The sequence below is a fragment of the Ambystoma mexicanum genome, chromosome 1q (genome assembly GCF_040938575.1).
Source record: "Ambystoma mexicanum isolate Mex_15411 chromosome 1q, UKY_AmexF1_1, whole genome shotgun sequence".
In the NCBI taxonomy this organism is placed as follows: domain Eukaryota; kingdom Metazoa; phylum Chordata; class Amphibia; order Caudata; family Ambystomatidae; genus Ambystoma; species Ambystoma mexicanum.
Window position 1 is genome coordinate 1,403,940,979 of NC_090922.1, and position 27,758 is coordinate 1,403,968,736.

The window sequence follows — 27,758 nt, forward strand, 5'->3', positions numbered from 1 at the left end:
ATTATATCAACAGCATGACAAGGTCAATTAAGTAATCTCCTATGTGAGCAAAACTTTATCCTCTGTGGAGGAAAAATTCAACGATTGTAAGAAGGCACTCCTGGCAACGGTGTGGGCATTGAAGAATTAGTGTCCGTTTATCCAGGGGAACACATCATAGTGGAGACTCCACACCAGCCTCTGCAATATCTCCAAAGTGACAGAATCCAGGCCGCAAATGTGAGTAATTCCCAAATTACTTCCTGGATTCTGTCAATGCAAGGCTTTCCTGTGGAGGTCAGATATGGCCAAAACAAGAAGAGTCCCCTCGCGCAAGGTCTGGCTGACTTGCAAGATTGTGCCAGAGAAAACTGTCTCGAGGACGAAAGTCTAAAAATCAAGGACAACATGGAGGCATACCTTAATTCCCCACACAAAGTCTTTGAAGAAGACAAGTGTGAGGGAATGCCCACTGTCTATGTGGATGGATGCTCTTACCATGTTGACAACAACGGGGAGAAAGAACTTGTGGCTGGCGTATGGAATGCATGGGTGAATGAGCCCCCAGATCCCTCCGCCGGGTACAAGATTGGTTCCCGAAGTAGTCAAGTGGCAAAGTTGATGGCTGTGCATCAAGCCATCCTCACTGCTGTCCAACATCAACTCCACGAACTGGTCATAATCACAGATTCGGATTATGTACGGAATGGGTTCGTGGAGCACCTGGTTAATTGGAAAACCAGAGGCATGTTATGTGCTAATAACAAATCCTTGAAACATGGAAAGTTAATCCAAAATATTGATGATCTGGTCACCTCGAATGGGATGACCATCTACTGGAAAAAGATCAAGGGTCATTCCAAAGTAGAGGGACAAGACAAAACTGGAAATGACTTAGCTGATCAGCTGGCCAAAACCGGGGCCATCCAAGGGAATCTACTAGTAATTGTGTCCCTGTTGGGGGAAATCCAGGTCACTGCGATCACTAGGTTCCAGACAAATGCTCACAATGATCTTTCAACTGCACAACGGAGTAAAGAGACCCCAGATGCTGAATTGATTACGGCTCAGAAGGGGGATCCAATAATTAATAAGTTTTACCAACACATTGAGGACCCTGAGAACTTTCCCCTGACGGATACCGATTACATTGGGAAAGAAGACCTTAGAGTGTTGATGAAATGTCCAAAAATGTTCCGAATCCAAGACGGTTTGTTGGTAAGGAAATCCCAAGCTGACCATGATCAGTGGGTGGTTCCTACCTCATTCCAAAGCCTGATGTTAAATCATGCCCATGATGCGGCCACCGCCGGTCATAGGGGGTTTCAGACAACACTTGAGATCTTAAGAGAGGTTGCATACTGGCTACACACGGGGCAGGACCTCGACCAATACTTGAAGGGTTGTCTTGTGTGTGCACACTTTCAGCCAACATCCCTCACACACCGAGCGCCTCTCCAAAAGAGGGGGCTGACACTGCCATGGTCAGATTTGCAAGTCGACTTCATAGGCCCCGTGATTCGCTCCCCTAGGGGAAATAAGTACATGTTGATGGTGACATGCTTATTTACCAAATAGGTGGAATGTCTCCCGGCCCCAAACTGCAAGGCAGAAACAGCAGCTGCCCTGATGATCAATCACATCTTTTCGTGTTTTGGACTACCCCAAAGGATTGAGTCAGACAGAGGTAGCCATTTCACCAGCAAAGTAATGACAAAGATATGGGAGATACTGGGGGTTAAAAGGAAGCTACATATTGCTTACCGGCCAGCTTCTTCTGGTGCAGTAGAACGTTACAACAAAACCATTTTGAGCATCTTAAAAAAATTGGTGGCAGATTCTGGGCCAAGTTGGGATATCTGATTACCTCTTGTTCAAATGGCCATCAGATCTACCCCTTTATCTGCAACTAAAATCTCACTTTTTGAGTTGATGACTGGACGCAGGATGGTGCTTCCCCAGCATCTGTTATACAGGACCCAAGAGCAGACATTGATCAATGCCTCCACAACTCATGAGTATGTTGAAAATTTAAGAAAACACCTTCAACATGCTTTTGCTATGCACAGTAAAATCTAGAGAGATCAGCCGATTGCATAAAGACCAACTATGACTTGAAGACTACTAGGAAAGAATACAATGTAGGAGACCGGGTCTATCTATACAATTTCCAAAGGAACCAGGCCAAACAGCGGAAATATCTGCCTACATGGAAGGGACCTTTTGAAATTATAGACGAGATCTCACCAGTCGCCTACAAGATCCACATCCCCAAAGGCAGTATGGCAGAAGGGGAAGACAAGTGGGTCCATATTAATCAGCTAAAGTGTTGCCATCCGAGGCACACTCTGCAGCAACTGGAGGAGTTCTCTACAATCCCAGAGGAGGCCGCTCCAGATTAATACATTTCCAACCCTAAAATATCCCACATATAGTCTCTAAAATACAATGATAAGAATGCAAATGTCTCCTGATTAAAGTGTGAAATACCATAATAAGAATGCAAATGTCTCCTGATAAAAAAATGTATATGTTCACCCCACTACATTAATAGTGGTGGGGGAAATGTCTATGAATATGTTTCTGACGCTTTTGCTTTGTCCTCCTAGGAGAGATAAACCATGGAGACTGCCCAAGGAGGATGACCCGGGGACCGGGAGCAAAGATCCGAGGGGCCCGGAGTACCACCCAATAATCCGATCAGGACCGGCGAGGAGAACCGATTGATCCACCCTGATGGAGGAAAAGATGCTGAACTTTGTCATCTGCGGAATCAGAAGAAGATGAGGCTAACATCCCAGTCTTGCGAGTTCCATTGATGGAAAATCAAGGCCAGAGCAAGAGGGGGGGCTTGTGGGATGTTTCACCCACGCATCCAAGCCCTGCTACATCATTGTGCATTACTGGCAGAGGAAACATCATAATGGCCGCTGGAAAGCATGCAGCTCGCAAGAAATCATCCAAAAATGCACAGTGAAAGCCTGACAGAATGGCCACCATCTTCTTTTGCCCCTGTCAGTGTTATTACAGGAGACCATTGCCAGACCCTATCCTTTGGCTGCACACAGAGCAAAACCAGTGCAAAGGAATATGGTTCTGTTCAAAATCCGTTTTAATTGATGTCAAAAATTGCTAAAATCATGGGCACGAAACCACCAAACAAAAAATCCAACTTCTGGTTGGGTGTTCTACATTACTCTACTGCAGAATCCATATCAACACAATGTTAGCAAGGATCATATGCTATCAAGTAAAATCCCCTTTTTGAAATGTATTAATTCAAGACAGCTGCCAAAGATGGGTGCATTACCGGAGCCCACCACTGACCGGCGCTGATGATCTAAACTCTGACAGGAGACATGGATTTCAGAAGCTAAACAGTATCCTGATGCAGCTCAGACTTTTAAAGGTTTGCGGTCAATGGGAAGCCTTCACACCTCAGAACTCTACACAAGAAGGCAGGAAATCACAAGTTTCTGTTAATCAAATGGAGAGTAGCACCCTGGACTGATGCCCTGCTAGCAGGAAAAACCAGACAAAGGATGCCTTCAGCTGAATAGGGTATGCTGATTTTGGGTGTGAACTGTCAACACTGCTCTGGGGGAAGGTAAGACATCTGACTCTGAGTCAAGCCAAGTTTCTAGGGGCGGAGACAAACGACTGTTGATTCAGAGTGTCCAGCAAATATATGTTTTGTGAGAATACTGATAACTAATTATACCAAGCGGACATAAATGTACAATTTGGAGATTCTTAAAATGAAAATTTCACTCACAATTTGAGACTAAGCTGGACGTTGTGTGATGTTCTGAGACTGAACCCTGCTATTTATTAATATTGCACTCACTGTGGTTATATCAGAAAAATGAAAACTTACTGTAATTTGCGCAGAGAGGGGGTGTACCTCTGTGGAAGATTTGATGAAAAACCAATATGGCGAAACCCACTAAAAGCGCAAAATGTCATTTCTGAACCCAAGCTCTTAGAAAGATCAGGGTTGAACAGAGAACTGTCTTAAATTAATCTGGGATGTGTACATGTATTCTCAACAACTTGTGTACCTTGGAAACATGTTTGGTTATGAAAAATTGTTTTCTAAGTAAATGCTAAGGGGGGGGACTTGAGTCAAGCCATAAGCATAGCATCACTCTGACTCATCCTGACTCGCAATTCCCTTCTCCAGTCAGGTCACACTAAATCGTTTAACCTATCAACATCCTCAGAGGGTTGGGCATAGAAAGTCAGCCTTCCCACCCACTTTCAAAAGACATAAAAAGAACCACTGAGACCCAGTTAGGAACATTCATTTTCCACCCTTTAATCGATTTCTGCGCAGCATGCTTCAGGACCATATCCAGATGGACTCCAGAACTTGAAGCAGGGAGGCCTGAACCAAAAGCTGAATCCTTCTCAGCAGGCCTCAGAATCCAGCAACCTAACCAAACTATTTAACAGCCGGGCGAGCTGTTTGATTCTGGCTAGAACCATATCCAGACCCAGAAAGCAGAGCTGTATCCAGACCCAGACCAGACCGCTGTGCAGTGCCGATAGCAGACCCAGACCAGACCGCTGTGAGCAGAACAAGTGCCAGAGACCATCCCAGGGCGAGAGAACCGCAGCCCACCTGACCAGATCTGTGACGAGGTCCATTCCAGTCCAAAACTAGGAGTGAGTATCCAGCCAAGAACTGTGCATAGTTAGTCTAAAGTAAACTCATCCCATCCATTTCAACCTAATTAGAACTGCATAGAAATCGTGTGTCCATTCTGTGATTTCAAAGCTGCAAAAGTGTCATCTGTCATTCTGAAATCTTGACTTCATTTCTGAAAATCTACCTCCACAAAAGTGTCTGTAGCTTTTGAATCGTATGTCATTTTAAAGCTAAGAACTTAAGCTTTCCAACAAACCCAATACGACATTCCAACTCCTTATAGTTTTTCCGTAATCGCGATCGACGCACTCGGAAAAAGTGCCGCCAATTGCAATTTGACTCAATTTCACCACTTGTAAAAATAGCTGCTTCTTGCTTTCCACTGCTGAAATTCGTTTTCACTCTGATAATCATTCCTGAATCATTGCTAGTATTGACCTGAACTAATTCAAAGTAGCTATCACCTACCCTGAATCTCCTATAGGGAATTAAAATCATTTTTAGCATATTTTTCACTTCATTGCAACCACATTTAAAAGTATTTGGCCTGTGTTTTAAAATCATGCCTGTTTCTCTAAGCTTGCTGGGGGGAACGGGAACTGAACTGCTTCTGATTGTATTCCTGAAAACCTGTGTGCCCTCATTTCATCTCTTCATATTGCATAGGGGGGGAGTGAGTTGTCACAAGGCAAAAAGTGATCAGATTATCTCTTGATGAAACCATATCCTGTTTATTTCTGTGCTGCATTCTTTCCATCATTGCTTTTCCTTGAAACCATACAAAGTATTCTCTGCTACCTTTTACTTTCTATACCAACTCCTAAGTAATTAAGGAATTGTGCTACTGTAATATTATCCATTGTTGATCACTGTTCATACTCATAATTGTGCTATCAAGTATTAATTTATTCATACAAGTGTGATATATATATTGTTTAATTTTTCCAATAAACCTTTAAATTTGCGAAACAACCTACTTCTTGGCTCAGTGAGGTCAGGGGGATTCAAAGAGAGGGGCGTTATATAAGGGTTCATCATCCAGATTTAAGAACTGGACATAAAAATATATAAATAAGGGCTTCCATTGGGCATCCCAGACTAGGCATTGACTTAGTTGGATTGCTGAATTGAAGTCACTTACAAGGTATAACCATGGCAAAAACGAGGGCCCTCTAATAACTTAAACACTGACATCTGTGATTCAATATTGCAATGGGGGTCTTGCATCCAGTGTACCGGGATCTGCTCAAAAGCTGTCTTTTACATTATGCAACAGATGAACTTCACCGACTTCTGTTTGGGGCTCTGTTCTGAACCGTCTATGTTCTACTCGGTAGACCTCCTCACTGGGCAAGATGATTTGCACCTTTGACTTCTCCTACCACCTCTTTGCCGATGATACTAATATCATCTCTCCTTTTGCTCTTCATACCCGATCTCCCTGGTGATGGATATCCAACTATGCTGGGACCATCCTTGAATGGGCGGCCCCTCCAATGGTTTCATGCACTTCCAAAATGCAATGAATGTGTCAAATATCCCCCAGCATCACACCAATCCCACACCCCATATCTTCTCCTTTTGACTTCCTCAAAACATCCCCCAAAGGCCTTTAACCTTAGGATCCTCTTTCAACATACATTTAAGATTAAGCAGTTCAACTCTTCCACTGCTGCAGAAGCATATTTAATCATGTCTAATACAAGGAAAATCCACACCAACACCTAATAGAAAAGCCAGATTCCCACTTTTGTTCTCAGCTGCCTTGACTACTGCTCAAACATTGAAACACTTATTTAAGAAGATATCATTAAACCAGAAAATGCCTGATAGCTTCACTTATTTTTCAGTCATATGCATTTGAAAGAAGATATAGTTATATTTATTGAGCGAATCTGTTACTGGTCATGGTACTGGCATATATATTTCCCTCCAATACATGCAGAATAAATATAGTAAGCACTCCTACAATTTCAAAGAAAATAACAAATCCAGTCTATCCAAAAATTGCCCATCACCTTCAACATAAGGAAATGTCCTGGTTTTATGATTAAACTAACCATTACATTCAAAGTATTAATCCTGCAACTAGGTACACACCTTTCTCATGGACCTGTCCCACATATCATTATGGCACCCTGTGTAGTTCTTCAGCTGTCTTTCATCCTCCTGTGTAACTGCGCTCACAGGCACCACACCAACAGGGAAATTCAGTATATTGTAACGCGCTGTATGGCAAATTCCAACTGAAAAACAAACAACAAGAAAGTCAATAGCATAGGGCTACATTATGTACATGTTCAAAAACACTTCTTGATGGAGTCACAAAAAGATGCTCAATATGCGAGAGCCAATTGCTCACTTTAATCGTAAAATAGTTTACAGTTTGCATCTGGAGCAATTATCAAAGGATTGAGAAATACACTATTTATTTTATATATTTGTATTTGTAAAATCGCACTAGCAGCCCACGGGCATCGAGGCTCTGTTGCATGAGATTGTCTTAGTTGGCTCTTGGTTACAGTGAGCATGAAACGGTTACATTAAGAGATACAGAAATAGTCAGACTGGAGAATGCAGTATTCATGGAGAAAGTTGCAAAATTACTGGTTAGTTGAACAGCCGGGTTTTAATTAGTTTCATAAAGGCTAGGTGTGAATCAACATTTCTAACTTGAGGGGGCAGAGCGTTCCAATGGGTCGCTGCCAGAACTGGGAAACTGGATCCTCCTGCACGCACTCTCTTACTTTTAGGCACGGGTATCCTATTAGAGTAGGCCATTCTTGTGGGTCTAGTAAGAACCCGTTTAGCAACTCTTTGAGCCAAGTACAAAGGTGGTCAGTTATAGAAGCATTTGTGTGTTAAGGTGAGAGCTTTGAAGACTATCCTCTCTTTAATGGGGAGCCAGTGAACCTGCTTCCTAGTTTCAGATATGTGCACCTTTTTGGAGATGCCAGTGGCAGCCTGTGGGCATTATTTTGGACTATGTGCAGTTTGGTAAGGTTTTTAGTGGATGTCCCTAGAAATAGGTCATTGCAGTTGTCTAACCTAGATCCAATTATTGCTCTAGCAATGTTTAGACAGTTTTGTTCAGAAAGGAATGGTCTGGCTGCGTTGATCAATTTCGAGTGGTAGTCTGAGGTCGATGCTTTGGCATTGACATGCCTGTTCATCGAGAGGTCAGAGTCCAGGTAGACCCCCAGGGTCTTTACAGCTTGTGATACTGGGATTGTTAGGTGGTCAATCGTAAACAAGCTGTATTGTTTGGCCAATTTCCTGAGGGTGGCAGGAGATCCAATTAGCAGAAGCTCAGTTTTGTTTCCGTTGAGACACAACCAGTTTTCTGCCATCCAAGTTTGGATGGTGGAATATATGGACTTGAGGGTACCCATATCGGCTTCATAGTCACCCGTAAGGGGGATGAGGACCTCTGTATCATCAGCATAGTTAGTGTATGTGATGCACAAGGCATCCAGAATGTGGAACAGAGGCTTGGTAAACAGGTTGTACAGGGTGGGTGAGATGCAGGAGCTCTGAGGGACTCCACATTTAATGAAGCTTGGGTGGGCACAGGCTGAGTCAGATTAGACTTTCATAACCCTTTCCTGGAGAAACCAGGTGATCCAAGCAATGGCTGTAGGGGAGAGGTTGGCAGCAGACGAGAGATGGTGACACAGGGTATTGTGATCCACCAGGTCAAATCAAGGAGTAGAAGGAGGGCGGATTTGCCCACATCTCTGAAATTGTCCATTTGATTTTTTAAGTCTAGGAGTGCAGTTTCGGTGCCATGCCCCAGACGGAAACCCGACTGCCGGAGGCCAAGCAAGTTGTTGTCCTCAAGGAATTTTTGTATTTGCAGATAAGCTGCCTTGTCAAGAATTTTTTAAAAGAAGGGGACTGTCGTAATGGGTCTGTAGTTCCCTGGGACCGTCGGGGCAAGTGTTGGTTTTTTACAGAGCTGACATGCCCAGGCTTCCTTGAGACCAGTAAGGATGTGGCCTGACTGGAAGGAGGCATTAATGAATGCTGTGAAGAATGGAGCAAGGGGAAGGGCACAGTCTTTAATCAGTTGAGCCTGGCAGACGTCACCTTTGCAAGAATTTGGTTTAATTGATTTGAGGAGGGCAATAACTTCTTGTTCGCTCATATCATTGAATGCGAAGGGGGGGTCACCAGCAGTACTGTTGTGTGATAGAGATATAATGTGACTGAGGGCCTGTTGATGGGCTAAGATTTTATCCTGCAGCATGTTAAGTTTGTCCAACATAGCAGTCTGGATAGTGTTGCACCAGTCTTCATCTTTCTTGAGTGTTGGTGAGGGGGTGGTGGGGGTTTCCAACTCCCTGAAGATGGCAAAAATCTCCTTGGTTCCTGATTTCACATTTGCAATCCAGGAGTTGAACAAGGATGCTTTTGCTTTAATAATGGCTGTTTTGTATTCTTTGGAGATGGTTTTAAAAACGGACTTTGAGGAGTAATTTGGGTTTGCTTTCCAGTGGGAGAGCGCCGTCCATTTTTTTGCTGTAAACTCAAGCAGTTCTTGCGAGAACCAGGCGTTGGAGTGCTTGAAACGCTTAGCTTTTTTCAAGATGAGTGAGGCAATGGCGTCAATTGCATGAGAGATGATGGTTTTGAACGCATTTTCTAGGATTTCTGGGTGACTGGTAGGGTGTAAGCCTTTCTTTCGTTAGTTGGCAGGAGCTTCTGGGCCGTACTGGAGGTAAGGGGGTTTGTTTAGCTTTGCCCCTGGAGACATTAAGTTCAAAATGAAGGGCATGGTGATATAACCACGGAATAGGGGAGATGTCCATAATTCTGAGAGAACAATTGTGGTGCGCGACCCAGTTAAGGGTGCGACCATTCCTATGGGTGGGCTACCTGATGGACTGAGTGAATCCTAGAGTCGATAGTGCTTTACTGAAAGAAGCTGCTTGGGTGTCATCAAAGCCTAGCTTGAGATATCCCTGAGCTGTCCATCACTTCCACACACCATACAATTAAAAGAAACTAAAGACCATACAAACTACCAGCTGGCATTATACACAAGGATGAGTTTTACAAACAAAAAGACTCCCTCCATCTCTCTGGGGCAGTTCATAAGTCTTTACTGAGGTTTTCAGGGGCCTTTGGGCCCTGCCTTCTCATCTTGAAATGAACCTCCTCCCTTGCCCTGGCGTCTTGAAACTCCATTGACCTTTACTGTCTAAATATTATACTTGCAATGAATAAGGTAACCAAAAAGCAGGCTGACTAAACTCCCTCAGGCACTTCCCAACTGTCCACACTCTAGCCACACTCTATCCAGTCATTATTTTTTCTCCTGAGATGTGGGATGGTGCCGTACAAACACCCTGTAACATGCAGGCTTCTTTGAACACATCCACTCTTGCCTCTCCATCCTTTCCTCTTTTCCTCTTCCCTCCTCCTTCTCACTCCTCCCTCCAATCTTCTGTCCCTTAGATGTTCCCACCCCTCCTAGGTATCGTCCCCACCGTTAGACTGCTCCACTCACCCTCTTGTACTCCTAATTGCTTCGCCACACAACTACTCTCTCCTCCATACCACTACTCCCACCTCCATACCACTACTCCCACCTCCCAACCTACTACTCCCACCTCCTAACTTACTACACAATTTTCCTTTGGCTGAGGTACATATGTTTCCTGTAATTCTTTACACTTCTTATGCATTCGCCTGCCACACAAATATGCACATTAAAAATGCAGAACCACTTTCACTCATTAGCCAGTGCTGCACATGCTCGAGCTATCTTTTTGTCAAGCTGAAAATCCTTTGTTCGTTCTGCTTGTATCTTGATCGTTCTCCACCTCCACCTGTGACCTAACTTGAAAAAACCCATACTTACTGCTTCCTGTCCTCTGCTTCAATTCCCCTCCCTCTGCTGAGATTAGGTAACTATCCTTCGCCAATCCGGCACTGACCTCTCCACCCGGGGAGTGTATGTATAATGAAAAATCATAAGGAGGTGGCTGAGCTCCACCCACTTTCTCTCCACAGGCCTGCCGATTATCAAAGATGACGGCTTTGGAAGGCCCATGTTTGGCTTCATGTTCCAGGAAATGTTCACGTGGGGTCTCAAAGTAAGCCCATCAGCGGAGGAAGGGTTTGGCTCAGCATCCTATCTCTGGTGGTCAAGGAAGACCTTAAAGGCTGGTGCCAACATGAAGAAGTTCCTTTGTGCTGCTCCACGTCCTTGCTGCAAGAAGCACACTGCCGCAGCTTTATCTGTCAACGCTCTTCCTCTTCACTGGGGCTTCCCGTGGCTGGTGGTATTTGAGTCTTTTGGAGTCATGGATTATTTTAGAGGTTTGTTCCTCTATCGCTGTGGATCCTTGAAGTATACCGTATTGTTGGTTGCTGTTTCTCTAAAATAAAATGACACTAGCAAGAGATTTGTAATGGAGGCAAGGCTGGAGCATCTAATGGTCTGCAAAAATCAATGCTGGAAACCGGGGAAAAACATGAAGTGGGGTCCTCTCTTATACCCCTTCACTCATGGTAAGGGCTGGGTCTGATTCCTCCTTATCCCTCCCATGGCCTGCTGGGAGGGCTACTGGCCTTGTCACAACACTCAATGCCAGGCTATAATATAGCACTTCATAGTACACCATGCCAATTCCCTAGTGAATCCAAGCAATGTGACAATAAATAGTATTCTTGCGCAATGTAATGAGATTGAATTTATCAACCTAGGAGAAACAGAGACCCTGCCAGGATTCAAATTTGCGAAGTACAGGCAAACGTTCATACAAATAAAAAACATTTTCTAGGAAAATGTATAGTCAGGTTCTCCCAGTTGTAAAACCATAAAATATCTGAGCTTCCAAATGAGAACCAATCAAACCTTGAAATCTTGTTAACTCAAAAAATGATTGAAGTCACTATGTGGATTCTCGCTGCTACCTTTAATAACATTCTATACAGGGAAAATAGTATCACCAATTCTCTATGGACATTCATCCCAGGGCACGGAAATACAATAGGGGTTGCTTGGTAGGAAACATCTGGAAAAAATGCTACGACTTCCTTCGGCCGTCCCTACTGCCTGGCTGAGATACGAACTAGGATTGCAGTCCCTACAAGCATACTTTCACTGGAAACTATTAGCACTATACAGATTAATAATGTATCCACACAAATGCTCCATATATGAAGATCTTGAGGAGCACATGGCAACCGAAAAAAGGGAATACCTGAGGATTCTGCAAGGGGATGCTGAAAGAATATTAACTCACAGCGGCACATCGAGGGAAGATCTAGTAACACACCCTGACAAGGTAAAATGTGCAGTAATGAAAACAGACGATCTCAAACAGAGCAGCATTTTGTAACATGAAAAGTTGCAAAGTCATTAGAATCTGTGAAAAATCCAGCAAATACAAGTTGCCCTACATAAGATGATTTCCTAACGCTGCCTGGTGCGCAGAACTTTTGATCTTCTGATTAAATCTGATCAAAACAAATGAAACGCAAAGAATTTGGCAAAAATTAGACTTGTGTATGGGAGAATGTGACCTATGCGGAGAAGGACTGCCACAAGAGTTAGATACTGTCATGATCTCTGCTTCCAAAAGGTCAGGGTTTTCCCAACTCCCTTGGAAGCAGATCCATAACCCAGGTTCCGAGTGCCAACCAGTCCCAATTGGGACCTTTTGGACCCAGTCCTGGCGCCAGTGGCACCAGGCTCATAAATATGCCCAGTCCCAGCGCTGGAAGCGCCGGGCTCATAATGCTTGGGTGGACTTACCTGCAGCAGACCATGCTGCTTACTTGCCTGCCAGTTGAGCCTCTGATCCTCTTCTGTTTGGAACTACTTTTCCTGTTGGGTGGGGCTGGAGCCACTCCCTAGATTCAGAACACTGGAACTCTTCTGGAAGGCAGGAACTCTTTTTTTACCAGGAACTCTTTTCTTACTTAGGCGTGGCTGTGGAAGGAGACACCTAAGCACTACAGGAGGCTATTTAAACCACACCCGGTGGATGAATCTTGCTTTGCGTTATTCTGCACCCTCTGCAGCAGAACGCTCATCGTGTCTTCTGCATCCGGTCCTGGGCCTAAGGAAAAAGGCTTACCATCCTGAATCCAGTCTTCAGCAACACCTATAAAGACAAGAAAGAACAGGTTAGCATTCCGGCATCTGAAAGGCAAAGGCTTACCTACTCTTTGTGCGCTCCGGAGGTCTTCACACTGCATTCCGGCATCTGAAAGACAAAAGCTTACCAACTCTTCGCACGCTCCGGAGGCCGTCGGCGCTGCATCTCGCATCTGAAAGACAAAACAAGGTGCGTTTAAAGACATTGGGGAACTTTAATACTCACGTGCCATTACTCCTTTCCACATCTAACCCAGTGGGTATCCCGGCACCCTGCAGCCGCTCCGAACTTGTACCTGCAAAATAAAAAGACAGTTAGAGCGCTTCGTGAAGCTGGCAACAAGCGCTTACTTACGTGCTATCAGGCGCTTCTATTCATCACACGGGCTCCATCTTCAACTCACTTCAGCCCGTCATCCGCCATCGCCGGAACCCTGCAAAACAAGAGACATCATTATTACAGACTTTAAAGACATTTGAGTTACTCGAAACTTACCGTTCGTGCAGTAAACGACGGACAGCAGTCCTCTGAAGTCAAGAGGCCTGCGCTACCTATCCAGTGAAGAAACTGGTTACAGCACCCTACCCCGAGGCAGATGGAGAGCTCGGCATTCACTTACCTAAGGTGAGAGCGTTAACCTGTGGGGGTCTACAGGAGAGGAGAAGAGGAAAGAGATAGGGACACCCCAATAACCCCAGTTCATTAACCCCGTATTTTCTATCTGCAGACATCTTACTCTGCACGTCAGGCATACAGGGCACAGAGGTCCAGCCCAAAGAGCCAACCGGGTGCTGCACATCACCTTTGAAGATACGGTAGTCGCCCAGTCAAGACCGGCGCCTCTGCGAGAATCAGGTGAGCGTTACAGAACGCAAAGCCTACCGCAAAACTCTCGCCCAGGCGCTATGGAAACCTCGGATACTGACCACCTAGCCCGGTTACTTGGGGAACTAAGGGCAGAAGTGCATGCAGCTCGTCAGGAAACGAACGCTCTAAGGAGGGAACTAATTATTTCCAAGGAGAGAACAGATGATCTTGCTAGACAATTGCTACAGTCACAAGCCGGACAGACCCCGCTACCCGAATCAGGGGTAAATCTTCCTTCAACATCCTCTATGAATCCAGTGCAGATCAACCTACCTGGGAATGTACCTCTGGCTCCGCCCAAACGATTTTCTGGTGACCCAAAGAGGTTTGCGGTATTTATCAATCAGTGCCGGTTGCACTTCTTATGCCGGCCAGCAGCCTTTCCAACTGATCAAGCTAAAGTAGCTTTTGTACTTTCGTACCTTAGTGGCAATGCGGCAGACTGGTCGATCCCTCTAGTTAATCAAGATGATCCGGTTCTCCATGATTTTCAAGCCTTTCAGCTTAGTATGGAAAAACTGTTCGCAAGACATGCACAGCGGCAGGCCTTGGACAATGAGCTTCTTTCGTTGCGACAGGGTAATCAAGACCTTTTGGCTTATATTGCATCTTTCAATAGACTAATAGTGGAAACTCAATGGCCTGAGGACAAAAGGATTACGCTGTTTTATAGAGGTCTACGTGGAGAGCTCAAAGACGTTTTAGCCCAAGTAGTGAATCCCCCACAAGACTGTTCGGATTATATAGACTTGGTCGTTCAAATAGATCACAGACTGCAGAACAGGAAGGCCGATCGTTCCAAGTTTGATGCTCGAGTATTTTCCAAACCGCCAACTCCTTCCAAAGGAGTAGACTCCGGGGAACCCATGCAAATAGGGGGTCTGAAAGGTCCTCTAACACAAAGGGAGCGGGAAAGGAGAAAACAGTTGCAATTATGCCTATATTGCGGAAACTCAGGGCACTTTCTTCGAGACTGTCCGGTGAAACCTGCCAAGAAGGCAGTAGGAGATACAGTTACCACAGTTACAAACTCTGAGCAGGGAAACGACCTCGCCTGACAAGAATAGAGGTCCTCTTGCCGAGCGTGAAAACCAGTTCCGTGACCTCGCATTTCGTGATACCTATGGTCCTCATTAGCCCTGATAATCCGGGTCGATCACATGCAATTGAAGCTTACGTCGACAGCGGTGCCATCGGCAATTATGTGGATCATGAAATGGTTTTGAGGATGAATCTAACTCTTTGTCCCAAGGCTGTAAAGGACGTCATTACTACGGTGGATGGTACGGAGATAGCCTCCGGGCCAGTAACGCATACCACTCAAGAGGTGACGCTAGTAAGTCAAGATGGACACCATGAGAAGATCGTGTTCGATGTGATCAAGGCCCCTCAGTTCCAGATTATTCTAGGAATACCTTGGTTAGAGAAACACAATCCTCTGATCGATTGGCGAGCAAGAACGGTCCAGTTTCCAGAATGTGTCTCTACGTGTCACCCTCCACCTGGTGTTGCACTGGCAGCAATTTCTTCAGAGACTCCCCAGTTACCTCCCGAATACCTAGAATACCAAGATGTTTTCCGGAAGGAGCAGGCTAACTCTCTACCTCCTCATAGGTCTTATGACTGCCAGATAGACCTGATACCTGGATCTACTCCTCCTTGTAGTAGAATTTATGCCCTCACCGAGCCTGAGAACCTTCACCTTCGACAATACCTGGATCAATACCTGGCAAATGGGTTTATTCGTCCCTCCAAGTCCCCTGCCTCTTCAGCTTTGTTCTTCGTTCCAAAAAAGGAAGGAGACCTTAGAACTTGTATCGATTATCGCTCCCTGAACCAGATCACCGTTAAGAATAGATATCCGTTACCTTTGATCCCTGAACTCCTGGACCAAGTCAGAAAAGCATGCATATATACAAAGCTGGATCTTAGAGGAGCTTACCACTTGGTACGAGTAAAAGAGGGCGATGAATGGAAGACGGCCTTCCGCACCAAGTATGGGCTATTTGAATATCAGGTCATGCCCTTCGGACTTTGCAATGCCCAGGCCGCCTTTCAATATTTTATGAACGATGTCCTCAGAGAGCTCATAGATGTGTGTGTTGTTGTTTACATCGACGACATTCTCGTTTATTCTTCATCGGAATCTGAACATCGGAAACACGTGAAAATGGTCCTCGAAAGATTGCGTCAACACAAACTTTTCGCTAAGTTGGAAAAATGTGTTTTCAACGTGACTGAAGTTGAATTCTTGGGATTCATATTATCACCTGGCGGAGTGCGTATGGATTCAAAGAAGGTCGATGCAGTTCTCAAATGGCCATCACCATCCTCCGTAAAAGCTGTGCAAAGCATGTTAGGCTTCGCTAACTTTTACCGCAGGTTTATCCCCGAGTTCTCTCGAATAGTCCAGCCCATCACTGCCTTGTTAAAGAAAAACAAACGTTTTGAATGGTCTACCGAGGCGGAACAAGCTTTCCAGGATTTGAAGACTAAATTTATCTCTGCACCAATCTTAAAACACCCTCGCCCCGAACTCCCCTATATCGTGGAAACTGATGCTTCAAGCCTTGCCATGGGGGCAGTTCTATCACAAAAGGACCCGGTAACCAATCAGTTGCATCCCGTGGCATTTTGGTCCCGCAAATTCTCGCCTCCTGAAGTCAATTACACGATTACTGACAAGGAACTTCTGGCTATCAAGTCTGCCTTTAAGGCTTGGCGGCATTATCTGCTGGGGGCCCGACACACCGTTACGGTGATTACGGATCACCGAAACCTGCAATATTTGAAAACCGCAAAAGCCCAATCCTCTAGACAACTCCGTTGGGCATTATTCTTTGCCGAGTTTGACTTCATAATTACCTATCGACCTGGTACCAAGAACGGTAAAGCCGATGCCCTTTCTCGGATGGGAGTGGAAGAACACTTGATCAACCCTAAACCTGTACCAATCATTCCCGAACAAAGAATTCTGGGTGTAATCACCACAGAATCCATAGAGGAAGTTAAGGATAAAGCCAGGCAACTTGTAACTCCAGCAGACATACAGAATTGGCATCTGCAGGGAAAGGACTTTGCAGTAAAGGACAACTTATTGTATTTCCAAGAACGATTATACCTACCCAGCACAGATTTACAGAAAAAAGTAATCTCTTGTTATCACGAATCTTTAATGGAAGGTCATCCCGGTATAGCCAAGACCTCAGAAAAGATCAAGCGCTACTTCTGGTGGCCGGCTTGGAAAAAAGATATCAGAGACTTTATAATGTCCTGTGGAGTATGCGCCCAAAACAAGAGTCAAAAGGAAAGACCAGCAGGCCTCTTACGCCCTATTGACATCCCACCTCGTCCTTGGCATACGCTTTCTATGGACTTCATCACCGATCTACCTCCATGCTCCGGATACAATACGATTCTAGTAATCGTGGACTTATTCTCCAAGATGGCGCATTTCATTCCGCTCAAAGGCTTGCCAACAGCAGCAACTCTGGCCCGAGAATTTCTCGAAAACATCGTCCGACTGCACGGTTTTCCTTCGGTTCTAATTTCGGATCGAGGTAGTCAATTTATTTCTCATTTTTGGCGAAGTTGCTGTCGGTCGGCGCAAATTGATGTGAGACTATCGACCAGTCACCACCCTCAGACCGACGGACAAACCGAGAGGACCAATCAAACTCTGGAACAGTATTTACGCTGCATGCTGCAACAAACTGAAAAAACTTGGAAAGATATCCTTTGGATAGCCGAGTATGCCTACAATAACTCTGTCCATTCGGGAACTGGGAAAACCCCGTTTTTTCTTTTGTACGGCAGTCACCCTCGAACCTCGGAGTTGGATCCCCTCCAAGATCTTGAAACACCAGCAGTAGACTACCTGCATTCTACAATCACCCAAGCCTTTAAGGAAGCTGTTTCTCACCTTCAAAGGGCTAAAGAACAATACAAGAAAGGAGCAGATCAACATCGGAAGGAAGCCCCTCACTATCAAGTAGGGGATCAAGTCTGGTTATCCACCAAATATCTATCGCTAAAAGGGCCACGCACATTCAACCCAAGATACCTTGGTCCCTATTCCATCACTACCATAGTAAACCCAGTAGCGGTCAAGTTGGACTTGCCCCCGCACATGAAGATACATCCGGTCTTCCACGTCTCTCTATTAAAACCCGTGCAACCTCAAACCCGACTAACCAAATCTCCAAAACCTATCCTAGTTGATGGAGAACTCGAGTTTGAAGTCAAAAGCATTCTGGACTCCAAGATCTCCAAATCTAAACTATTCTACCTAATTGACTGGAAAGGCTACGGCCCCCAAGAGAGATCCTGGGAACCTGCTGAATATGTCCACGCTCCTCGCCTAATCAAAAGATTTCACCGAACATTTCCTGACAAGCCAAAACCCCCAGAGAAGCCCGGTTTGGGAGGGGCCTTGAGGGGGGGTACTGTCATGATCTCTGCTTCCAAAAGGTCAGGGTTTTCCCAACTCCCTTGGAAGCAGATCCATAACCCAGGTTCCGAGTGCCAACCAGTCCCAATTGGGACCTTTTGGACCCAGTCCTGGCGCCAGTGGCACCAGGCTCATAAATATGCCCAGTCCCAGCGCTGGAAGCGCCGGGCTCATAATGCTTGGGTGGATTTACCTGCAGCAGACCATGCTGCTTACTTGCCTGCCAGTTGAGCCTCTGATCCTCTTCTGTTTGGAACTACTTTTCCTGTTGGGTGGGGCTGGAGCCACTCCCTAGATTCAGAACACTGGAACTCTTCTGGAAGGCAGGAACTCTTTTTTTACCAGGAACTCTTTTCTTACTTAGGCGTGGCTGTGGAAGGAGACACCTAAGCACTACAGGAGGCTATTTAAACCACACCCGGTGGATGAATCTTGCTTTGCGTTATTCTGCACCCTCTGCAGCAGAACGCTCATCGTGTCTTCTGCATCCGGTCCTGGGCCTAAGGAAAAAGGCTTACCATCCTGAATCCAGTCTTCAGCAACACCTATAAAGACAAGAAAGAACAGGTTAGCATTCCGGCATCTGAAAGGCAAAGGCTTACCTACTCTTTGTGCGCTCCGGAGGTCTTCACACTGCATTCCGGCATCTGAAAGACAAAAGCTTACCAACTCTTCGCACGCTCCGGAGGCCGTCGGCGCTGCATCTCGCATCTGAAAGACAAAACAAGGTGCGTTTAAAGACATTGGGGAACTTTAATACTCACGTGCCATTACTCCTTTCCACATCTAACCCAGTGGGTATCCCAGCACCCTGCAGCCGCTCCGAACTTGTACCTGCAAAATAAAAAGACAGTTAGAGCGCTTCGTGAAGCTGGCAACAAGCGCTTACTTACGTGCTTCCAGGCGCTTCTATTCATCACACGGGCTCCATCTTCAACTCACTTCAGCCCGTCATCCGCCATCGCCGGAACCCTGCAAAACAAGAGACATCATTATTACAGACTTTAAAGACATTTGAGTTACTCGAAACTTACCGTTCGTGCAGTAAACGACGGACAGCAGTCCTCTGAAGTCAAGAGGCCTGCGCTACCTATCCAGTGAAGAAACTGGTTACAGCACCCTACCCCGAGGCAGATGGAGAGCTCGGCATTCAATTACCTAAGGTGAGAGCGTTAACCTGTGGGGGTCTACAGGAGAGGAGAAGAGGAAAGAGATAGGGACACCCCAATAACCCCAGTTCATTAACCCCGTATTTTCTATCTGCAGACATCTTACTCTGCACGTCAGGCATACAGGGCACAGAGGTCCAGCCCAAAGAGCCAACCGGGTGCTGCACATCACCTTTGAAGATACGGTAGTCGCCCAGTCAAGACCGGCGCCTCTGCGAGAATCAGGTGAGCGTTACAGAACGCAAAGCCTACCGCAAAACTCTCGCCCAGGCGCTATGGAAACCTCGGATACTGACCACCTAGCCCAGTTACTTGGGGAACTAAGGGCAGAAGTGCATGCAGCTCGTCAGGAAACGAACGCTCTAAGGAGGGAACTAATTATTTCCAAGGAGAGAACAGATGATCTTGCTAGACAATTGCTACAGTCACAAGCCGGACAGACCCCGCTACCCGCATCAGGGGTAAATCTTCCTTCAACATCCTCTATGAATCCAGTGCAGATCAACCTACCTGGGAATGTACCTCTGGCTCCGCCCGAACGATTTTCTGGTGACCCAAAGAGGTTTGCGGTATTTATCAATCAGTGCCGGTTGCACTTCTTATGCCGGCCAGCAGCCTTTCCAACTGATCAAGCTAAAGTAGCTTTTGTACTTTCGTACCTTAGTGGCAATGCGGCAGACTGGTCGATCCCTCTAGTTAATCAAGATGATCCGGTTCTCCATGATTTTCAAGCCTTTCAGCTTAGTATGGAAAAACTGTTCGCAAGACATGCACAGGGGCAGGCCTTGGACAATGAGCTTCTTTCGTTGCGACAGGGTAATCAAGACCTTTTGGCTTATATTGCATCTTTCAATAGACTAATAGTGGAAACTCAATGGCCTGAGGACAAAAGGATTACGCTGTTTTATAGAGGTCTACGTGGAGAGCTCAAAGACGTTTTAGCCCAAGTAGTGAATCCCCCACAAGACTGTTCGGATTATATAGACTTGGTCGTTCAAATAGATCACAGACTGCAGAACAGGAAGGCCGATCGTTCCAAGTTTGATGCTCGAGTATTTTCCAAACCGCCAACTCCTTCCAAAGGAGTAGACTCCGGGGAACCCATGCAAATAGGGGGTCTGAAAGGTCCTCTAACACAAAGGGAGCGGGAAAGGAGAAAACAGTTGCAATTATGCCTATATTGCGGAAACTCAGGGCACTTTCTTCGAGACTGTCCGGTGAAACCTGCCAAGAAGGCAGTAGGAGATGCAGTTACCACAGTTACAAACTCTGAGCAGGGAAACGACCTCGCCTGACAAGAATAGAGGTCCTCTTGCCGAGCGTGAAAACCAGTTCCGTGACCTCGCATTTCGTGATACCTATGGTCCTCATTAGCCCTGATAATCCGGGTCGATTACATGCAATTGAAGCTTACGTCGACAGCGGTGCCATCGGCAATTATGTGGATCATGAAATGGTTTTGAGGATGAATCTAACTCTTTGTCCCAAGGCTGTAAAGGACGTCATTACTACGGTGGATGGTACGGAGATAGCCTCCGGGCCAGTAACGCATACCACTCAAGAGGTGACGCTAGTAAGTCAAGATGGACACCATGAGAAGATCGTGTTCGATGTGATCAAGGCCCCTCAGTTCCAGATTATTCTAGGAATACCTTGGTTAGAGAAACACAATCCTCTGATCGATTGGTGAGCAAGAACGGTCCAGTTTCCAGAATGTGTCTCTACGTGTCACCCTCCACCTGGTGTTGCACTGGCAGCAATTTCTTCAGAGACTCCCCAGTTACCTCCCGAATACCTAGAATACCAAGATGTTTTCCGGAAGGAGCAGGCTAACTCTCTACCTCCTCATAGGTCTTATGACTGCCAGATAGACCTGATACCTGGATCTACTCCTCCTTGTAGTAGAATTTATGCCCTCACCGAGCCTGAGAACCTTCACCTTCGACAATACCTGGATCAATACCTGGCAAATGGGTTTATTCGTCCCTCCAAGTCCCCTGCCTCTTCAGCTTTGTTCTTCGTTCCAAAAAAGGAAGGAGACCTTAGAACTTGTATCGATTATCGCTCCCTGAACCAGATCACCATTAAGAATAGATATCCGTTACCTTTGATCCCTGAACTCCTGGACCAAGTCAGAAAAGCATGCATATATACAAAGCTGGATCTTAGAGGAGCTTACCACTTGGTACGAGTAAAAGAGGGCGATGAATGGAAGACGGCCTTCCGCACCAAGTATGGGCTATTTGAATATCAGGTCATGCCCTTCGGACTTTGCAATGCCCAGGCCGCCTTTCAATATTTTATGAACGATGTCCTCAGAGAGCTCATAGATGTGTGTGTTGTTGTTTACATCGACGACATTCTCGTTTATTCTTCATCGGAATCTGAACATCGGAAACACGTGAAAATGGTCCTCGAAAGATTGCGTCAACACAAACTTTTCGCTAAGTTGGAAAAATGTGTTTTCAACGTGACTGAAGTTGAATTCTTGGGATTCATATTATCACCTGGCGGAGTGCGTATGGATTCAAAGAAGGTCGATGCAGTTCTCAAATGGCCATCACCATCCTCCGTAAAAGCTGTGCAAAGCATGTTAGGCTTCGCTAACTTTTACCGCAGGTTTATCCCCGAGTTCTCTCGAATAGTCCAGCCCATCACTGCCTTGTTAAAGAAAAACAAACGTTTTGAATGGTCTACCGAGGCGGAACAAGCTTTCCAGGATTTGAAGACTAAATTTATCTCTGCACCAATCTTAAAACACCCTCGCCCCGAACTCCCCTATATCGTGGAAACTGATGCTTCAAGCCTTGCCATGGGGGCAGTTCTATCACAAAAGGACCCGGTAACCAATCAGTTGCATCCCGTGGCATTTTGGTCCCGCAAATTCTCGCCTCCTGAAGTCAATTACACGATTACTGACAAGGAACTTCTGGCTATCAAGTCTGCCTTTAAGGCTTGGCGGCATTATCTGCTGGGGGCCCGACACACCGTTACGGTGATTACGGATCACCGAAACCTGCAATATTTGAAAACCGCAAAAGCCCAATCCTCTAGACAACTCCGTTGGGCATTATTCTTTGCCGAGTTTGACTTCATAATTACCTATCGACCTGGTACCAAGAACGGTAAAGCCGATGCCCTTTCTCGGATGGGAGTGGAAGAACACTTGATCAACCCTAAACCTGTACCAATCATTCCCGAACAAAGAATTCTGGGTGTAATCACCACAGAATCCATAGAGGAAGTTAAGGATAAAGCCAGGCAACTTGTAACTCCAGCAGACATACAGAATTGGCATCTGCAGGGAAAGGACTTTGCAGTAAAGAACAACTTATTGTATTTCCAAGAACGATTATACCTACCCAGCACAGATTTACAGAAAAAAGTAATCTCTTGTTATCACGACTCTTTAATGGAAGGTCATCCCGGTATAGCCAAGACCTCAGAAAAGATCAAGCGCTACTTCTGGTGGCCGGCTTGGAAAAAAGATATCAGAAACTTTATAATGTCCTGTGGAGTATGCGCCCAAAACAAGAGTCAAAAGGAAAGACCAGCAGGCCTCTTACGCCCTATTGACATCCCACCTCGTCCTTGGCATACGCTTTCTATGGACTTCATCACCGATCTACCTCCATGCTCCGGATACAATACGATTCTAGTAATCGTGGACTTATTCTCCAAGATGGCGCATTTCATTCCGCTCAAAGGCTTGCCAACAGCAGCAACTCTGGCCCGAGAATTTCTCGAAAACATCGTCCGACTGCACGGTTTTCCTTCGGTTCTAATTTCGGATCGAGGTAGTCAATTTATTTCTCATTTTTGGCGAAGTTGCTGTCGGTCGGCGCAAATTGATGTGAGACTATCGACCAGTCACCACCCTCAGACCGACGGACAAACCGAGAGGACCAATCAAACTCTGGAACAGTATTTACGCTGCATGCTGCAACAAACTGAAAAAACTTGGAAAGATATCCTTTGGATAGCCGAGTATGCCTACAATAACTCTGTCCATTCGGGAACTGGGAAAACCCCGTTTTTTCTTTTGTACGGCAGTCACCCTCGAACCTCGGAGTTGGATCCCCTCCAAGATCTTGAAACACCAGCAGTAGACTACCTGCATTCTACAATCACCCAAGCCTTTAAGGAAGCTGTTTCTCACCTTCAAAGGGCTAAAGAACAATACAAGAAAGGAGCAGATCAACATCGGAAGGAAGCCCCTCACTATCAAGTAGGGGATCAAGTCTGGTTATCCACCAAATATCTATCGCTAAAAGGGCCACGCACATTCAACCCAAGATACCTTGGTCCCTATTCCATCACTACCATAGTAAACCCAGTAGCGGTCAAGTTGGACTTGCCCCCGCACATGAAGATACATCCGGTCTTCCACGTCTCTCTATTAAAACCCGTGCAACCTCAAACCCGACTAACCAAATCTCCAAAACCTATCCTAGTTGATGGAGAACTCGAGTTTGAAGTCAAAAGCATTCTGGACTCCAAGATCTCCAAATCTAAACTATTCTACCTAATTGACTGGAAAGGCTACGGCCCCCAAGAGAGATCCTGGGAACCTGCTGAATATGTCCACGCTCCTCGCCTAATCAAAAGATTTCACCGAACATTTCCTGACAAGCCAAAACCCCCGGAGAAGCCCGGTTTGGGAGGGGCCTTGAGGGGGGGTACTGTCATGATCTCTGCTTCCAAAAGGTCAGGGTTTTCCCAACTCCCTTGGAAGCAGATCCATAACCCAGGTTCCGAGTGCCAACCAGTCCCAATTGGGACCTTTTGGACCCAGTCCTGGCGCCAGTGGCACCAGGCTCATAAATATGCCCAGTCCCAGCGCTGGAAGCGCCGGGCTCATAATGCTTGGGTGGATTTACCTGCAGCAGACCATGCTGCTTACTTGCCTGCCAGTTGAGCCTCTGATCCTCTTCTGTTTGGAACTACTTTTCCTGTTGGGTGGGGCTGGAGCCACTCCCTAGATTCAGAACACTGGAACTCTTCTGGAAGGCAGGAACTCTTTTTTTACCAGGAACTCTTTTCTTACTTAGGCGTGGCTGTGGAAGGAGACACCTAAGCACTACAGGAGGCTATTTAAACCACACCCGGTGGATGAATCTTGCTTTGCGTTATTCTGCACCCTCTGCAGCAGAACGCTCATCGTGTCTTCTGCATCCGGTCCTGGGCCTAAGGAAAAAGGCTTACCATCCTGAATCCAGTCTTCAGCAACACCTATAAAGACAAGAAAGAACAGGTTAGCATTCCGGCATCTGAAAGGCAAAGGCTTACCTACTCTTTGTGCGCTCCGGAGGTCTTCACACTGCATTCCGGCATCTGAAAGACAAAAGCTTACCAACTCTTCGCACGCTCCGGAGGCCGTCGGCGCTGCATCTCGCATCTGAAAGACAAAACAAGGTGCGTTTAAAGACATTGGGGAACTTTAATACTCACGTGCCATTACTCCTTTCCACATCTAACCCAGTGGGTATCCCGGCACCCTGCAGCCGCTCCGAACTTGTACCTGCAAAATAAAAAGACAGTTAGAGCGCTTCGTGAAGCTGGCAACAAGCGCTTACTTACGTGCTTCCAGGCGCTTCTATTCATCACACGGGCTCCATCTTCAACTCACTTCAGCCCGTCATCCGCCATCGCCGGAACCCTGCAAAACAAGAGACATCATTATTACAGATTTTAAAGACATTTGAGTTACTCGAAACTTACCGTTCGTGCAGTAAATGACTGACAGCAGTCCTCTGAAGTCAAGAGGCCTGCGCTACCTATCCAGTGAAGAAACTGGTTACAGCACCCTGCCCCGAGGCAGATGGAGAGCTCGGCATTCACTTACCTAAGGTGAGAGCGTTAACCTGTGGGGGTCTACAGGAGAGGAGAAGAGGAAAGAGATAGGGACACCCCAATAACCCCAGTTCATTAACCCCGTATTTTCTATCTGCAGACATCTTACTCTGCACGTCAGGCATACAGGGCGCAGAGGTCCAGCCCAAAGAGCCAACCGGGTGCTGCACATCACCTTTGAAGATACGGTAGTCGCCCAGTCAAGACCGGCGCCTCTGCGAGAATCAGGTGAGCGTTACAGATACCTTCTAATAACATGCAAAGCAACTTGGAATCTAAGACTAAAATGCTTCGCCAACTCAGTCTACAATACCAACTGGATCAGTATGCATGACTTTTGGATACGATTATCGGCTGGGAAGGAAATCTACCTGTCTATCCAGCTATTGAAATTGCTGAATGAACTTAGTTGTATAAGAAGATCACTATAAATAATCATGTTTCTTTATCAGCACATACATGATTAAAGGTCTGGAGCACATGTTGTATAACTGAATATAAGGGACAATTAATTTTAACTGTGTAAAAAGTCATTAATTAAATATGTTGACTAATTGCACCATAAATAAATAAAAAAATAAAAGAGGTACAGGCGTGATCTTATCAGAGGTGAGCTCTTAACTCGTTAGGTACAAGTACTAATAAGCTTGAGGGACACTGATAGAGGCATGCATCAATAACCTGTCTAGTGCCATCCCTGATTCACAAAGAGATGGGGTATGCATGTGCTCTCACATCATTGACTTCCCTTGCTCCTGGTCGGACCAGGTAGAAGAAGGGGTCTGCACAAATCAAGACTGCCCGTAGGACATAGCCATGCCCAGAAATGATCAATTACAGCATCAACATCAATGTTATATTTCCACCCCAAAAATAGGAAAGGAATGCAAAACATACTTTTGGAAACCGATATGTGAAGGTAGTTACCTAAATGCACTCCAAAAAAGCAATCAAGTGAGCATTGCTAGTCTACTGCTTTCAGCGGGCCTCCAGCCCTGCACTACCGGAATCACAGGGAGCAGTTACATACATAGAACATTAGGGATACCTCGGATATACATGCAAACAGTGCTTTGCATTGCAGCATTTGTTGTTGCAGACAGCGGAAATCCCATAGCATGTACAAAGTACCCATGTGCCTGTTGGCATGATGCTATGTCTACTGTGAATATTGCATAATGCTGGCAAGTCAGTTGGTGAGTTGGCCCAGAATTATTTAGGTTTAGAGTTTACATTTTCAGCTAAAGGATCATGAAGCTCAAGGCAAAACAAAGAATTCAAATGATCACCTGTTGTATGTGTTAGAAACACAAGTAACCATAGACTGCAGCACAATCCCAAGCCCCTTTGGTCACCATGGTTATACAATCTAACCTTCTTTGTAGTTTCAAGAGGTTACCAAATGCAGTGAGATGGATGGCACGTTAGGGTGAGCATATGCGCGGAGACTAGGCTCAGAGTATTTTTTTACACGAAATTCGGACCACAAATTGCTCCAAATATATGTTTTGGTCATAAATGATAAACAGATATACATTGAATAGTGTAGCATCTTTGGCCTTTATATTGGTCACACAGACAGATGGCAGGATATTCTCTCCAGAGACTTGGGGCATCAGCAGAATGTGTCAACCAATAGAGCAGTAAATATCAAAGCAATGCTTTATGAAAATAACCGTATTTACAAAAGTCTTTCATTACCCACCACTCCAAGGGAAAAGCAAAGAGTAATTCAGGGTGATTAAATACTGTAGCCAGAAAGGTATATTGGAAATTGGACTGTAGGAAGAATATCAAACAGTTGAAAAAAATGTAAGCACAGAACAGAAATAACTACTTAAGGGTGTTTATCAAGGTAAGGAACAATGACCTAACCGGTCCTTACTCTCCATAGTAAGGGTAGATGTTCAAGGTGCCTAAAATGACAGGCAAATGGCAGCAAGTGCAAAAGATCTCAGCCTTAGTCATTATCAAAATGAGATTTGTGGGAAAAATACCCATTGGACAATTAAAAACATCAATAAGCATTAGTCACATAAAAGCAACATCACAATACATTTAATAACACATCTTTCCTAATAAATACAGTCCATAGGTCCGAGGGGGAGGCGAATTAAAATAAAATACTAAACTTAATAAAATTCTTCTCAACACCCAGTCTTTCAACATTCTTTCCTGCAGAAATGCAAGGCCTTTTCCTCAGAAAACAACTTCAAATCTGGTATACAGGTCTTGGACCTCTCCCACCTGAATGGTGGCAATTCCCTTTCGGAAAGTGTTCCGGCTACAGCCATGGCAACCCTGAAATGTGTCCTGCATGCTGCAGCATGACCCATAAAAGGACTCTGCAAATTGGACAACATCACCCTGGCCCTCAACAAGCTGCTCTGGCTCCCCCTGCCAGCACACATCATCTTCAAATCCTCATGCATCATTTACAAGGCTGTAACTCTGAAGCTACCTCACTGAGAAAAGAAATTCCAGAGACCTACGATTCACCAGAAGAAAGGACATATGCAGGCATGAACTCCATCAGTGCAAGAAGGAAAGAACCATAAGACCGACCTTCTCCATCTATGACCCCAGAATCTGGAACCATAGTATATGTAGACAATCAGCAGGTTGATTCAAGCTTCTTGATATGAAAGTCAGCTTAAAGCTGATTGATCTGCAGG

General features: G+C 45.5%; 1 pseudogene; it reads right to left on the reverse strand.

Moving 5' to 3' along the window:
• LOC138548266 (vitamin D3 hydroxylase-associated protein-like) overlaps positions 1-27,758 on the reverse strand; it is a 614,371-nt pseudogene that overhangs the window by 31,260 nt on the left and 555,353 nt on the right.